General features: G+C 41.5%; 1 protein-coding gene across 1 annotated transcript in view; it reads left to right on the plus strand.

Annotated features, from left to right (window-relative positions):
• The window catches only part of MCTP1 (multiple C2 domains, transmembrane 1), a 342,368-nt gene that overhangs the window by 279,866 nt on the left and 47,578 nt on the right, over positions 1-14,924 (plus strand). The window lies entirely within an intron of this gene.

The following is a 14,924-nucleotide window of genomic DNA, read 5'->3' on the forward strand; positions in this document are numbered from 1 at the left end:
TTTGTTAACAGTTTCAGAATGTCTCGCATTTTATTGTATTTCAGAGTTTATCATTAATATGTTGCCATTCATTGAGCTTAATATAAGCCTTTTCTTATTTTCTTCTCCCTATCTAATGCCATTATCTAATTAAATGCATGTACTTGGGATATAAAGTAGCAAACATTTACTGATAACTGACGTTTATTAATAAAAGCATGATTGAGCTTCTCAGAAGTATGTATCAAAACTGGAAGTTGTATTTGTATTTGCTGTGCAAATTTTCTAGTACCCAGGAAGCTTAAGGATTTTTGCATGTATTCTGTTGCTGAGCCTTATGAATTTGGCATTTGTATCAGTACTGATATCCCAAGAGCAGCGTGCAGTCTAGGACGTTATGATCCGGATGGATAACCAGAAGGGTGGGGAAAAAAAACCAAAATGAGTTAAATAATTGGTCTCAGAGGATGGTGGTTAATGGAGGTTGGAAAGACACGTAGCACCAGTGTGCATAAGGACCTGTCCTGGTTAACATCTCCATCAGTGACCTGGAGGAGGTGACTGAGTGCTCTCCCATTGAGTTTTTGGGTGACACTAAGTGCACAGGACTAGTTGATACCCTAGATCTGCCGGTCAAAGAGACCTAGGTAGGCTGTGGAAATGAGCCAGCTCAGGAAGGAAAAATGTAAAGTCATGCTCTTGGGGAGGAATAACTGATTGTCTGGGAAGCAGCTGCCTGGGCGTCTTGGAAGACAACAAGGTAAACATGAGCCATCAGGAAAGAGGGTCTCCAGCACCTTGGGCTGCATTAAGAGGAGCACAGGATGGAGGGAAGCAATTATCCCCCCTGCCCAGCACTTGTTAGACTTGCATCTGGAATAGTGTCCAGTTTTGGGAATCCCTGTTCAGGAAAGATATTGATTAACTTGAGTGAGTTGAATGGGGGGCTACCAAGATGGTAAGGTGGGGCTTGAGCACTTGTGCTGTCAGGAGACGCTGAGGGAAGTGGGCTTGAAAGAGCCTGGAGAAGAGAAGGCTTGGGGTGACCCGAAGAGCAGCCCTCCACGACCTCCAGGGAGGTGATTGAGAAGTTGGAGCTAAACTCTTCACAGTGATGTGACCTCATGGCTGCCCTGCTCTGGGCAGAAGGATGGAGGCCCCTTCCAGCCTGAGTGATCCCATGACCCTAACAGCTAGCAACGACAACTATTAGTGACCAGAGGAACCGATACAGCTCTGATCCTGGCACTGGTATTACCTGCCTGCATCATTAAAACTGTTGTGCTTCCAAGGGTCATCTGAAATTAAGGGTGGGGGTGATAGAGGTACTCCCTAATCCCAAAGGTTGTTACATTTGGGGATAAACCCTGAGATCAAGACTTTAAAGATGCATAACTTAAACCACAGCCCTTAGTCTCCAGGTGCCTGAGAAGCTTAAAGCTTCTCTGCCTGAAGATTTTATGAGTAACTGAAGTCCCTCATGAAGGGAGAGGTTTCTCTCGTGAGCTGCAGTACACTTCATTTCTCTCTGAAATACCACCTGCCTGTGAAGATTAATTGGGCCATGTGACTTTTCTAACAAAATGCTGAGGCTATTGATGGGCGCTCTGTTGAGGACACCAAATGCTGCTCTAAAAATGTTCCTCTTGCTGAGGTTGCTTCAGACCAAGCTGTACAGCTTATGTCAACCAATCGTGTTTGTCCCGAGTACTTGATATCTGTGCCGTTAATTAGTATTTTTTTTTTGGTTTATCACAAGTAAGTTGGGACCTCATTTTTAATGAATTGAGCATGGTTATCATCCTGGTGAGCATCTGTCTTCCATGAATTGATCTGCAGACTTACTGGATGCCTTTCTAATTAAGTCACAAATCTTCAGTAGTATCACAAGTCCTTAGCTCAGGTCATTAGCACAGTATCATTAGATTAGGAGTCATTTAAATATTTCTGTTTTCCTATGCAGAGTGTAAATATTAACTAAATTAATTAAGCAGCGTTTCCTAGTGGCTAGAGAGTGCTTCAGGATTTGCATGATCTGGCTTCTGTTCCCAGGTCTCCAGAGATTTCTTGTGTGTGCCTTGGTGAAGTCATTGACTACTCAACTTAGAAATATCAACCGTGTTTAGAAGTTACTCTGGAATCCTCAAGCTAATGATAAGACAAAAAGAAAAAGATATTTGTTAACTTTTCTCACTCAACTAACACTAGACAAACGTGGTTAAAAATTGTGTGCTCTTTATACTTGTTTCATGTCTATGGAAAATACTTAATTTGGGACCTTCAAAAGTAGCTCAGAAGAGTTAGTTTCCATGTAATATTCCTACAAGAAAACAATTATTGATTGTCTCATCAGTTCAGGTGTTAGGGACTGCACTCTTCTGCAGGTCGATCAAATGGTCATCCCTGAGTTTCTGCCAGGGAATGGCAGATGGACCAGCTTAACTCATCCTTGTTGGCTGCCTTGTAGACGAGGAGTCATTCGCTGTGTCCTCTTGGCCATCGGTTTCTTTGAAGTAGTTTGGAACCTGTTGGAACCTATGAGCCTGAGCCGCTCGTTTTGGGGGTATGTGTGGTTATTTTGCCATTTACTCTGACTCCTAAGTTATTTGTGCAAGTCCTTTCTTGAACTGGAAGCGCAACAAGGCTGGGGCAAGGGGGAGCCCCACGGGTATTTACTGACAGGAGATAAGTCTACTGGAAAATCTCACAGAGAGGTGAAGTGGCATATTAGGCACCATTGCTTTCTTGGATTCAACTGGGCTCTCAAAGGATTGATCATTATTGTGCTTTTAGTCAAACGCCGGTACATTCTTCAAAGAAAAGCATTGGATTCCCTGTTTTTCTCTATATTAGATTAGATTAGTTGTTTTTCTGAAAGATATGCTTTCATCAAATACAAGCTCTTGTGTTAAATGTTGGTGTAAGCAGATGTAGACTTATGTAGATTCAGTGAATGGATCTCTAAATCAATCTGTGAGAATTCAGACTGATCTAAAATGAATTCGCTTCTGGCATTAAGTCATGTGGCAGGTATACAAAAACCACAGAAAAAATATCTCCTTCCAGTATTAAGCAAGGAAAAAAAAAGTCACTAAAACAGTGACACATTCTTAGTGTTTTCCCCTGAATTTTGCAGTAACATTTTTGCCTGGAGCTTACCTAGCTGCTTTCTCCAAGGATCCTTGCACTCCCTTATAATCGTCCTTCTAAATACCTGACCTCACGGAATAATTTATTTTCAGCACAGCTGCTGTTCTCGTCTGAAACCCTCACTGCCTCAACACACGAGACTAGAACCGACTGGGTCTTACTGCTTTTTACTTTTTTCCCCTGCCTTTTGTTTTTTTCCAGTGTCTTTCTCACATCCCTGGGGGAAGGGAAGGAAAGGTGTCACCCTCTGCCACCCCTCTGTGCCCCCTGCGCGGGATGGGTGAGGCAGAGGGTGGTGGGGACGTGGGGCTGGGGATGCTCGGGGAGAACAAGGGCAGAGGGAGAGCAAAGGACTCGGTCATTTCCGAGCAGCCTTGGCCCTCCAGGAGCACCAAATCACACCTCACAATAGGTGGCTGAAGAGGAAAGTTCATCCCACGCAGCTGTAATTGAAAGACTTCCAGATATATCCAAACTAAGAGAAAGTACGCTGGGGTTTAAAGCTTCTTTTCAGCCTTTTTTAAGAAACTACTTAATATTTTGATGTTTTCAAATGTGTTGTACAAAAAAACCCTTCACCTTTATAGCTTGGAGAAAACAGCAGCACTGCTGTCTGGGGTCTTTTTTTCACTTCCATTTCTAAGCAAAAGTCAAAGTTATTAGAACTGCATGAAGTTAGTGGGGAAAAAAAAATCTTTTATTTTTTTTTTCCTGCTTTTCTACTTCAGGCTGTGTTCTGACTGCCTGCTGGAGCTGCCTAACTTAAGGAATGGTCAGATAATCTCTCAATGTGATTAAAAATGTTCCCACTCTCCAGCTGCTCTTGTCCCCTTCCCTGAGATGAAACAGTTGATTGTGTGGTTGGAACGTGTCCTGTTGTGAGAGAAACCTGGTTTGCATAGTTATCCACTTATTTTTTCCCCCATGTATGTAATCCTGACAACCACGATGTGGACAAACTGTGACAATCTCTCTGCTGTTGGACCATAACATTTAACTGCTGTAACAGGCACATTGGATCTCCTCAGGTGACACTGCAGGTTCTTCTTCCTTTACTAAATAGGTAGCAGATAGGGACTCCAGGTTGTCTTCTCCTCGAGGAGGAAGGGCTGGAAGAGGAGTGGACGGATCTGGTGGATCAACAACCAGTTGCACAGTAGAAGTTAAGAGGCCCACATGCGGCTAGATGCCTGCGTGATCATGATGTGGTGGGATTGCTCTCATGACCGTCATGCAATGGATGTGCACTGGGAAGATGATAGATGGATGGGAGCATCTAGTATACAAAGAGAGGCTGAGCAAGCTGGGACCACTCTACATAGAGAAGATGAGGCTCACAAGGGATCATGGAGTCATGGAATTGTCAGAGTTGGAAGGGACCTCTAGAGATCCTCTAGTCCAACTCCCCTGCCAAAGCAGGGTTGCCCAAAGCACATCACTCAGGACAGCATCCAGGGGGAACTTGAAGATCTCCAGAGAAGGGGACTCCACATCTTGGAGTCCACATCCCTGCACGGCCCAGGATTCCATTGGCCCTCTTGGCCACAAGGGCACGTTTCTGGCTCATGGATAGTTTACTATCCACCAGGACCCCCAGATTCTTCTCCTCAGAACTGCTCTCCAGCAGGTCGCCCCCTAACCTCTACTGGTGCCTGCATCGATGATGTGTATAAGTACCTGAAGAGAGTAAAAGAAGAGAGAGACAGACACTTCTCAGTGGTGCCTGGTGACAGGGCAGTATCGATGGGCACAAACTGAAATATGCAAAATCCCATCTGAAACCAAGAAAGCACTTTTACCATGAGTGTGGTCACACCCAGGTCCAGGTTGCCCAGAAAGGTCGTGGAGTGTCCATCCATGGAGATACTCAAGACCTTAATGGACATGGTCCTAGGCAACCTGCTCAGAGGTGACCTTGCTTGAGCAGGGGGTTGGACTTGGTGGTCTCTGCTTGAGTATGGCCGTTGATTTCAGGATCTCCCTGCCAGCCTCTGCCACGCCATGATTCTCTGACTGAAGATATTAATCTTTCTCTCCTTTTGGTCTATTATTTGTTAGGCTTTTTTTCCAAGCAATTTAAAATTTAATAGAAGAACAATGCACATGCCTGGAGTTACCTACGAATGTTCTTCTGCCATAGATACCCCTATGGAGAAGAGGTTTAATCACTTCAGTTCACATTCTGCATTTATAGTTAATACTTAGAGCCTTTAAGGAAATATTAAATAGCTAATTTCCTCTTGAAGTTTCAAGTTGCACATGTCATTGCATAGAAAATGATGGTGAGCAGCTGGGAGTTAATGTGCCATACACAAATTCTTATGAATCTGTATAATAGAGTATATACACATATTATTAATCTTGTAAGAGTGATATAAAATGGCACAATACATCTTCTAATTTCACTAGAGTTTTTTGCAAAATAGGCTTCAATGACTTATGTTTCTAGAGGATATCTTCCTATTAAAAGCTAGAGCTGGACACATTTAGGATGAAATTTTGAGACTGGAAGAAAAATAACATTTGTTAAAGACAGCCTTTCATTCTGAGATTTTAACTAGCTTCTGTGGGTACTTTTAATGTAGTCCTCCAGTATGATATGTATAGATAGATTTTTTGGTATGTGTCTTCTGGAAATTGCCACATGAAGAAAAACAATAGGGGGAATGGGAAGAAGGATGATTATGAATATATCCACCTTACTGAATTCTTGCTTTCCTCAAGAAGGGATGGTGAGCATGATGAGCTTGAGTTGGTTGCGCAACCCCAGCTCCGTTGCAGCTGGAAGAGCTTTTCTGATTAGAGTCTGATTAATTTCTTACGGGGCAACAGTGTCTGTCAGAGATTTTGGTGAATTTTGCTGCTTCTCCTTTTTGGGGCAGAGGTTGCCACTTTGCTGTACATTCAACCCTGAAACCAGCCCCACCAGGAAAGTGCTTGACTCAAACCAACTGTTTTCCTGCCAACTGAAAACTGAGCAACCAGACAAATAAACAAGGTGGTAATAAGTTGGATTTTTTCTGTGTTTCTTCACTTTATGGTCTTAAAGGCGTGGAAGCATGAGTCCATAAAGTCCTCAGTTTGAGTGGGTTTCAAAGGGTTTCATCTACAGATTAATACAGGAAAAACACTGAGCACTTCAGATCTATTGTCTATGCAGTACTGGGGGTCTTGGGCTTCAAGTCCAGAGGTCCTCTTCTGCCAGGGAGGCAGAAGTGATTTCCAGCTGAGGACTAAATTCTTGCTATGACTTTATGGCAAAAATAAATGGGTTTCAAAGGGTTTCATCTACAGATGAATACAGGACAAAAACCAAGCACTTCAGATCTATTGTCTATGCAGTACTGGGGGTCTTGGGCTTCAAGTCCAGAGGTCCTCTTCTGCCAGGGAGGCAGAAGTGATTTCCAGCTGAGGACTAAATTCTTGCTATGACTTTATGGCAAAAATGAATATAATTGTCCCTGTATTCTGGTTATAACATGCCTGGAATATGTCATTTGCAGAAGGTGATACAACAGGGTGTTTTCAGGTTGGCAATTGCATCTTGACTTCATTGTGACTGTACTTTCCTGGAAAGTTGTGCCTTGGCATGACAGCAACAGCAGCAGCCAGAGTCCCCCAAGCATGAGGGCAGGTGGGACAATCATGGAATCATAGACTAGTTTGGGTTGGAAAGGACCTTCAAGCCCCCCCAGTGCCACCCCCTGCCCTGGGCAGGGACACCTCCCACCACACCAGGCTGCTCCAAGCCCCCTCCAACCTGCCCTTCAACCCCTCCAGGGATGGGGCAGCCACAGCTTCTCGGGGCAACCTGGGCCAGGCTCTCACCACCCTCACACCAAACAAGTTCTTCCTGGCATAGAGCACTACGTGTGTAAAACTAGTCTGTTTTACACCATCTTCAAAAAGTAAATAAATGTGGGTTTGGTTTTTTTTGTAGAATGACTTTCAAGCTCAAAGAGAAAGGATTTTTGCCAAATTAATCAGAACCACAAACTTGTTATCACCCACCCATAAGTTGAAAGGCTTTTGCAAACTGGCCATCTCCTCTCTAGGTGCTGTTGGGGGGAAGGACCACCAGCAACACGTGCCTGAAGACTAAATCCTCTGCCAAGATCCACTGCTGTCTTCCTGACACTGTTTGTTCTCTCTGTGTGACCCATATAGTCAGGGAGGAAAAATACACTATAGTGCCCCACCGCGGGACAGGGCTTTTTAAAATAAATCAGAAAAGAAACATGAAAATGTCAGCTTAATCAAGCATTTAAATTTTATTAATCAAGTCTAATTTTTATGAGTGCAAATAATCGCTGAAGCTGGACAAATTTGCTCTAGATTGCATCAGAAACATAATTTTAATATTTAATGGCCTGCTGAATTTAAATGGAGAATTATCTTTATGAAACATGCTCTTCATAATTTGCCATTAAATGAGAAATGAACAAATCAACATAAATCTTACATAAAGGTTATTTAACTAAATGTTGGTACTATAAATATTTTAAGTGCATTATGAACTAATTTAACAGTGGCACAGTACACTATATAAAGATATAAGTTGGGCTGGAAGCGTTCCTCTCCTGCAGCAGAATGGGATGTCGTGCTGCAGATGGGTATCGGGGCTGCTGGTGGGAGGGAGAAGGTCCCCAAGTCAGAGGGTGATGTACAGCACCAGAGTCTGTACTAACCCCCTACTGCATCTTCACCCGGCTGTTCTCCTCCCAGTAACCATTAGAAAAACCAAAGGCACTATAGAATTGGGATATTTTCACTGGTTTTGGTCACCCGAAGACAAAACACCAAAACCAAAGCCCCACCCTAGCTATCTCTAGTATTTAGAAAAAATAAGATTTTTTTTTTTTTTCTATCTTAATTTAACTCTTTCCACATTTTTTCAATTACTGTCTTGCAATGTTGTGGGCATCTGAAATGAAATTCAAGTTGACTGCACATAGAGACATTTTTTCTACAAGATCGTTCTAATGATTTTTTTTTTCTTTGTATTTGCATGGAGATTTACATGGCAACAAGATTCACTTGACGGCTTGTAGTGGCTATTATAAATAATCAATATTATATAAACTGACATCAGTTTAGTTTCTAGTAAAAATTCCTATAGTCATGTGGGATTTTAATTCATATGTCATTTGGTTTTCTTTTGCTTTAGCACATTTAATCCAGCCTACGCTTTGAGAACTTTGGGATTGCACTACAGTTTTAATGTCTTTACCAAAAGATACCAATATCTGGGGTTAAAAAAAACAACTGAAATTATAGTAATATATGTGTTTCATACATTGTCACATAAAATACATAACACAGTGTTGGTTTTTTAACTACCAGAAAGCTTGTTAGCTCCAAATTTGAATGCAATAGATTGTGTCACACCCATAAGCTTAAAATCATTAAATTAAAAACACTATTTTATAAGAGAAGCATACCTGGTCATTCTAGAATCTGAAAACTATTTCAAGAGAAGTAATAATAACAGTGAAAAACTACATGATGTATTGTTGATTAGATAATTTATCATGAGGTTTTGCTCAAGAATTCTCGCTCACAAAATTTTGTGAAGGTGTTCTTTTTACAAGTCCCGCATAGTAAATTTATCATTGCTACTTAACCAACCAAAGAATAGGGTTTTTTTGCATTCTGCTGAACTAAAAATGAGGCATTCTAGGAGGGATCTGACATTTCAAGTGTACAGTACATGTTGAAGCCTTTAGATGGAGACATACTTCAAATAAACACCTAATATTCAGTTCACTGTGCATTGTGTAAATACAGGAAAACGGTAAAATAAATGAGAACCAAGTACTGAAAGAAATGTAGAGAAAAAGGCCCACTACTTGTGCCATTTTTATGTTAAAAATTACTTAGTCTTAACTGCATTGGCAACTGAATACTGAGGGCATATAAAGCCGACAACAGGAAAAAGGTTACATGTTCTCGTATAATAAACTGTGTTTACTGCCCGTGCATGTTGCCAAGAAATTTATTATACTGTAAATAAAAATTCTGTTGTTGACATTACAGAACTGCATGTAATCAGTAGCATGCATCAAACGGCATCTGATAGCCGTATTAAAGTCTCATTTCCTATTAAGAATCAGACTAAATTACAACATGAGCACTTCCCAGAATAAGCTAACAAAATGCATTCTGTAAGAAGAAATAATTGTATTTGAGTGTCTCTGTAAAAATCAGGAAGTATTTTAGCACTAAAGTACTAATGCTTTTCTTTTTAGTCTGCCGTCGTCTCTAATGCAATATATTCAACCTTACTGGCAAGCTTATCACACTAATTATTATTACATCTAGTGCTTCGGTTATCTTGATTATTACTGCAGATGAAATACCCCAAGGTCAAACCATTGATAGCATGAATCAGGGTCGGTTGTATTCCGGATATACTACACTATTAAATCAGAATCTGTTAATTTGATTTTTATTTTCCTTATAAATGTCGTATTATAGAAAAAAAAAAAAAAAAAAAAAAGGTGGACATCTTAATTAAGCTGTGTCTCCCGTGAAGTTTCTCCTCGGCAGAGGCAGACGTGGTGTGGTGAGGGTGCAGAGGGGTTTTGTTGAGGATGGAGGGCTCTGCTTCAGCTCAAAGAGCTTGGAATGAGCTGGGAGAGCCCAGGAGGGTTGTGTGCATCCCCCTGGGTGCTACGTGACACACACACACACAGGAGCACCCAGGTGTGTCACACACACACACACACACGGTACAGGTCGTGTCGGGACAGCAGGAATTAGCAGGAATTCCAAACAGTCCCAAACAGCCCGATTCTGGCCACCTTCATGGCACTTCTAAAATGTGTTTGGTCAGAACCAAACCCCATTCTCTTCTTTTGCTTTGCCTCATGAATGTGTTAATGTAAATGTGAAAATACAAATGTCTGCAGGTGTCTCGACACCGTAATGTGATGCAGCTTAAAATGCGTTTGCTTTTGTTTTTCATTTGAAAACCCCCATGTTTGAAGAGCCACACCAAGGAAGAGACAAGCAAATAGAAAAGTCCTAACGGAAGGTGTGTTGGGGGGGCAGGCATTGCGTGACATTAAAGAAGGATATTAAAATAACAGTCATCAGGGTTATCTGCAATCTGGTAGTGCCTCTCCTTTTATTCTTTCTTTGTTTTGCCCATTAGCGCAGAGCGGACATTCTTTACATCAGGGCAGATGTAAAGAAACCCAAGTGTCTCCTGTGCAGGTGTTTCTGTTGGATCAGCCAAAGAAATTAGAACAGGAGACAGGTCATGGGGTGATTTGGGGTTTGCACATTTTGTATGAGAATGGTTGATACCAAGAGAGGGGACTTTCCTTTAAAGCAGTGTTAAGTTTCAGCGTGTCCTTTTTCCACAGAGTCTTTAGATCCAGGAGGTTCTTTTAAAGTTCTCTCATGGTGTTTAGGTTCAATGTGCTTGCAGATAACTCGAGTCCAACCCTACTTTGCAGGTGTTGAGAAGTCAAAACGAATTATTTTCTCAGGAATCCTATCCTCTTTGCTGGTGAATAGATCACCTTTAGAATAAAAGCAAGTGGTACTTTGTCGTCAGCTCCCTCAGAAGGCTGTTTCTAGCCCAGAGATGCTGGGTTTTTCTCTGGTGTGGTGGTTGTGCTCCCTCCTGGTAACTGGCTGTGACAGAACTGATGCTCCTTCACCCTCCTGTGGATTGTGAACCGTTCAGTATTTATGGGCTGAGGTCCTCAAAGAGGGTGGGAATGGTTGGGGAGCGATGGCAGCGGGCAGGGATCGGGCTGCAAGCCCCTTCTCAAAAAATAAGCTTTTAATAGAGCTATTTTATACAGGAAGGATCTTACCTTGCAACATTAAAACTGTTTGGCCATGAAGGAGCTGACATGCAGCATCTGAGGCCGTCAACGTGTGGTTTTGTTTTTAAAATGTCACTGGTATTAGTATTACATTCCGGGGATAGTACCAAGAAACAGGTTCTTTAAAGACCTTCTACCAGTGTGCGGCATGTAAGTCTGTGACAAGTGACATTACAGAAGGTCATGTCACTTTTAACTGCTTGCATTAGATCTTTCTGATTTCCCCAGTGCCCTTCCTTTGTTTGATTAATACTACTTGATTTCAAGCAAGGCATCGGAAGGCATAATTTAGAGTGAGTATTCTAGGGGCAATCTCAGATTTTTGCCATAGAACTTTTAATAAAATAACTCCAATGTTTCGTTTTATCTTCATATGCTTTTTCCTGTCCCCCCTCTCCCTCCTCCTCTGTCTTCTCCCCCCCACCATCACACCTCCCCCAGGTACGATGCTTGCCACAGAGACCCAAATTAACCACGGTTTCCTCCAGACCAAAGCCACACTTGTGCGCTTTATTTGAATAGCAACGAGGCAGAATCAAGGAGAGGAAAAATTTCCATTGTGCAGTTTTCTGCCCCCCCCACCCCCCGGTATTCTTATCACAATGTTGAACTGAAATCTGTTGCTGAGATTCCCTTTACCTCTCTTGGAACAGCCTTGCTTTGTTATGTGGAAATAGGTTGTGCTTCAGTATAGGGCTTTTGTAAGGCTTCAGCCTGCCTATTCCTCATCTATCATGAGATTATAAAGAATCTCCTTTCCTTGCTTTAATTCGTGTCAAAGTTCTGAAAACACTTGTTTTGGTGTTTTAATAAATTGTACTATTGTGGCTGTACTGCCTGAACGTTCATGGTGTGTTTTTTTTTTTTCTCTTAACTCTTCCTTTTGAATTTTGAGACAAGTGAGACCATGGGCGATGTGTCATACGCTTTAAAGAATCATTTATGCACCTTGGGCACAGGAACAGTTTTACTACATTTTATTTTGCTACAATAATTGAATTCTGTTTTCCTTTCCAGACAATTCAATACTCCCAAGCCCAGTGTAATTGATGATATGACTAACCTAGAACAAGAGCATAGACTGGTAGTGGCTTTTGAATTAAAAAATGGAATGGAGGAGCTGGAAATCTGGGCTCAGTCCTGGGCTTCAGGCAGTTTCAAAGGACTTTTTATGTCCTTTGAACAAGTTAACATTTTGCCACTCTATGGAAGCTTGTAAAGTAGTTTGAGATCATTAGATGAGGAAGAGGGGAAAAAAAAAAAAGTGAGTTTGAAGTATTATTATCTGGGTAATTTAGAATGGGTATTGTCATGCAAGTGATTTCAGTGAGGTGCCATCATTTGCAACAATTTTAGAGGTTTCCAATTCAAATAATTGTCTCCACGCTAACTTTAGCGCCGCTGTGAGATAGGCATTCTGCTGTTCAACCCTGTCAAGACAGGGAATTTCTGGATGTACATAAAAGAGATCTTTAAGTGTCTGGGGAATATTAATGTTGAAAAGTAAGAGACCTAGTGAGTTTAGTCAGCTCCAGGCGTAGGCAGTGTCTGAGTCAACAGATTCAGGTTTATACCTTGGGCTTTAGTCACCTAATGATGTAATTACAGGCTTTTTTGCGTGTGGCAAAACTGATTTAAGAGAGTTTCCATCTCGCTGCAGCCCTTAACAGCTTGTTTTTTGTCCTCTCTTCTCAGTTCACCGTTTCTTTAGTAGAGCTAATGCTAGCCTTCCTGGAGCTGCTCAGGGCCACTGAAACCACCCACCTTAAAAGTTTTAGGGTAGGTTTTTTTGAAGAACTCTATCAGTCCAGCTCCTCAAACACTTGGAAGAGCTTAGGGGAGATGACATTGAGCTACCAGGAGAGGAGGGGAACAAAGAAGTCATGTAGACACATGGGAAACTGAAGATGCCTTTGCTTCCACAGAGAAATCCATGAAGACAGGCCCTCTTAGACACCTCCAAATGGGATGTGTAAAATGGCCTTCTGAGCTGGGAAGGGGCATTTCAACAACATGCCCTCAGCATTTCCCTCTCTCCATGCTGAGAGGTGTGATCATCCCAACCTCTCTGGGCACTGTCTCTGATCCTCTTTCTTTAAGAAAAGGAGCAGAGCTGACCTAAATGGAAGACAGAGGAGAAGCTGGTAAGGGAGGCTTCTTCTTCATATAGTGGCTAGAGCCCAGTCTTGGTACCTTCTTCAGCCTAAGGGGACTCACAAATACATAGGCCTGGCTGGCATCAGGTCAGAGGCTGCAGAAGATGTGGTCAAGCCAGTGTCCTCCCACTAAAATTGGTCTTCTGGGCAGGAAAGAATTCAAGAGTAATTATTCCTTAATTGCTGGGGTCATGCTTCTTCCTTGTGCTTTTGGACATTCTCACTCTTTACTGTTTCTTTGTATTTCTAGTCTTTGTTTGGAGTCTAAGCTCCAGGACGGAGGAGCCAGTAGATGGAACTGGAGGCTCCTTCCCCTCCAAGATCCCAGGCTTGTTGTTAGGTTCGTTTTGGGTTCAAACAGGGATGAGCAGCTGAAAATCCAGATGTTTTGAGCCGTGCAGTTGGCTTGCACGTACTCTGCTACATGTGCATGTTAAATCAATCTACGTGGTGTTTGCGTTTCACATGGACCCATGTAACGTGATTAACTGGGATCTTCTTGGTGGTTGAGCTGACTCAGAGGAAGGCATCTGATACACACACTTTGCAGTTTTAAGTTCTTCTCCTTCCTGGATTTGGATGGTGCTAAAGTCCCTCTAGCTCTTGAACGTGGATTTGGACTTGATGAGAGTGTCCTTGCAGCTGTGCTCAGGAGGGCAATTATGAAGTTACAGTTTTAACATCTTGCCTTAAATGACAAGGACACTAAAACCGTTTGTAGCTTCACCTATATGATGAAGTAAACAATCATTTTAGTTGGTGGCAAGTCTGCTAAATAGGCCAAAGTCTTAATGTTTCACATCAACAAGTTTTTCCTTCTCTTGTCCTTTTTTAATGCATATTTTTTAATACATAGTATACTTTTTTTGCATCCATAATATGACACTGGGCTGGGTGGATCTTTGCTGACCTCAATTATGTCTGTTCTTATATCCTAATAAGTACTTACATACAAGTAATTATAAGAAGAGCCACATTATTTTCTGGTTAGAAGGAGGTACAACTTTATTTCAATCCACCAACAGAGAACTTTCCCCGTAGGGTAGGAAGAAGACTTGATCACAGTGTTATGAGAGAGGGATTTGTGAGTTTTAAATCTGAATCTGCCACTGACCATCTTCGGAAAGTCATTTAATCTCTCTGTAAACCAGATTTAATAGCAGTTCATTTCATGCTTATGGTGTCATTAATAATTGTTAATATTTGTAGAATGGATTGAATTATGTGTGTGTTCTATGGTGTTAGACTGGAAAGACTTTAAATGGCAAAATGCATAGATTTGGCAACTGCAGCTCACGATGAATGTGCAGAAAGTTAGATGCACAGATTGTATAAAATCACTATTAAGAAACATCGTGCTAATGCTGATAGAGCATATGGTATATACCATTGTTGCAGATCATATGGAGATAAGCTACTATGAATTTATTCCCAGCTTTGTATTCTTTAAAAATCTCTTGGTGAATGCTGTAAATTCTCTTAAAAATGTTGCGTGTTTCTGTAGGCAACAGTAAATTTGAAGCAAGCATCTGTGTGTGCTGTGTAGGCACCAGTGGAGCTGACAAAGGATTCCTTTAGTTAAAACAATCATACATTGAATTTTGAGCTACCTCTCAGATACTTAAATTGTCAAGCAAGCATTTTGTACAGGAAGGGTTTTCAGTATATAATTCCCTGATGTAGGTCAATTAAAGCGATAACACTTTCCTAAATTTGAATCTCTAGATGAAGTGGTTTTTTTTTTTCCTAGTTGTACATTTTCCTTCTGTGCATTTATTTCAAATGTTAATAAAGTTTT

Source organism: Calidris pugnax, unplaced genomic scaffold (assembly GCF_001431845.1).
Source record: "Calidris pugnax isolate Ruff unplaced genomic scaffold, ASM143184v1 scaffold40, whole genome shotgun sequence".
NCBI lineage: Eukaryota > Metazoa > Chordata > Aves > Charadriiformes > Scolopacidae > Calidris > Calidris pugnax.